The sequence below is a fragment of the Benincasa hispida genome, chromosome 1 (genome assembly GCF_027475165.1).
Source record: "Benincasa hispida cultivar pf3 chromosome 1, pf3_genome.v1.1, whole genome shotgun sequence".
Taxonomy (NCBI): Eukaryota; Viridiplantae; Streptophyta; class Magnoliopsida; order Cucurbitales; family Cucurbitaceae; genus Benincasa; species Benincasa hispida.
The window spans coordinates 15,624,711-15,626,697 of record NC_143478.1 but is presented as its reverse complement, the minus strand read 5'-3'; the positions used below and the strand labels follow the sequence as shown (position 1 = coordinate 15,626,697).

The following is a 1,987-nucleotide window of genomic DNA, read 5'->3' as shown; positions in this document are numbered from 1 at the left end:
AAGCTGTTATGCAGGCAATCTTTTACCAACCCCTTAAACCTCGCCCAAGCATCGTTGAGTGATTCGTCAATATCTTGTTTGAAATTGGTGATCAACTTCCTCCTTCTTGCGTTCTCTGTTGGAGGGAAGTATTTCTTCATGAACTTTTCCACGACTTGTTCCAAAGAGGTAATTGATGTGTTATTTTATGTGATGAAATAATGGAATGAATTGCGGTGATGGGAATGCGTTGAGCAACAAGTTTTCTCAGCAGAATCCAAGTATAAATTCCACTGAGTTTCCTGGTAATTCCAGGGTTGAACTTAGGGACTAGGGAAAATGGTATGCAGTGATAATTTTTAAGAAGACTTTGCGGTAACCACTGAATCAAATAGTTGTTTTTGGATTGTTGTTTGAGGTATAAAAAGTATGCGGCAGATTTGAGAAAAGATTGATTATGCGGTAGATACACTAAGTATGCAGAGGAACAGGTTGAGAGGGTCTTTAGCTAGCGTTACCTGGGAATAAGTCAGACTATGCGATCATGCTATACTCACGCAACAGCAAATCATTTTCCAATGCAAATGCGATGCTCCTAGTTCAAGGACGCATGTGATGAATGCGATAATGTCCATAGAGCTTATTTCTAAGTCTCTACTTTTTTCCCATGCGATGATGCAAGTTGTACACAAAGACAAGATGACCGCACACAATCATAAACTATCTCTCGGATGCATGCGATGTGGTAATAGCAAACAGTGCTTATTCCTAAGCTTCTATCTCTTGATTATGCGTTCTAATCTGACTCTCCCGAGCCTAGATTCTAACTAACTTTTCCAAGTCTAGATTCTGTCCTTAGATTACCCTCCTGAGTATCTCTAATGGACGAATGATGCGTACATAATTCAAGACAATCACATAGAATGAAGATCCCCAGTTATGCTAACTAAGTGTTTCTCAACCCATTCGACAGATTTAGCTACTCATGCGTAATAAACAGAGAGTGAACAGATATAAAGAAGTAGATTCCATTTCTATAGATAAGTTTAAGTAAAAAATGACAATGAAAGATAAGGATAGAGAGCCTAGTAGCAATCCCTTGCTTCCCAAGGCTTTTACACTATCAACTCTATTCTGTTCAAAAGATATTCCTGCTTCCGCAAGAGCTGGCTCTCTCTCTGATCTCGATGCTTCTGGCACCCTTCCAAGTTCACCGGAACGATCTCTCGGCACAATCTCGCTTCTCTCGCTTCCGCCTTAAATAAAAGAAAATCCAAGAACAAGGCTACTTCTAACTGTGGAGAAATTTATCTAACTCTCGAACTGGACGAACGAACCCCTTCTCTGAAGGTTTTCTTCGGTATTTATAGAGCTTCGGGGTAAAAGGCTTCTTCTTTCTTATGATTGCACTGATGAGGTGGCATTAATTGTCTGACTGATGTGCCGAATATTTGTCATCGAAAAGTTGAGTGTACTTGCTACAGTAGTTCGTTAGCGGCTTGTCAACTTAATTCGGACTCAACCGTCATCAAATTTCTGTCCCATCGTGATTTATTATGCTTTTCACCCAGATGTGCCCACCAAGTTGCGTCGGCTCTATGCGGAAATCCTTTTTTAGCAGATATTTGCGAGCATAAATCACCGCAAAGCCTTGTGGTAATGCTGCGCTCGACCGTTGCCTTCTTGTGATCGCATTTTACGCTTTGCGTCAACGCATATTCTGCACAAAAATACAAAAGTTAACTATTTTTATTCAATGAACGCATGCGACCGCAATGTTATAAACTTAATGCTTTTTGGACGCAATCTTATATATTTTTCAACAAAAACCTGCATTGTTTAATAACTTAGCACTGTAATAATGTGCATTTCTACATGTTATCAGTAATCTCCCCGGGCTCGAGAGAATAAGCCCATTTTCGTGCCTGGTCATGCAACGAAAATGGAAACAAAGTTAGTCGAACCTTGTCAGTGGAGATATTAGGGAACACAAAACTGTTGCAGATCT

At 40.1% G+C, this 1,987-nt stretch overlaps 1 non-coding gene across 1 annotated transcript; it reads left to right on the top strand.

The window, feature by feature from the left end:
- On the top strand, positions 1 to 107 carry LOC120069662 (small nucleolar RNA R71). The gene has a single exon (XR_005479625.1). It is a non-coding gene; the product is annotated as a small nucleolar RNA R71 (small nucleolar RNA).
- Positions 108 to 1,987: the final 1,880 nt, after the last annotated feature.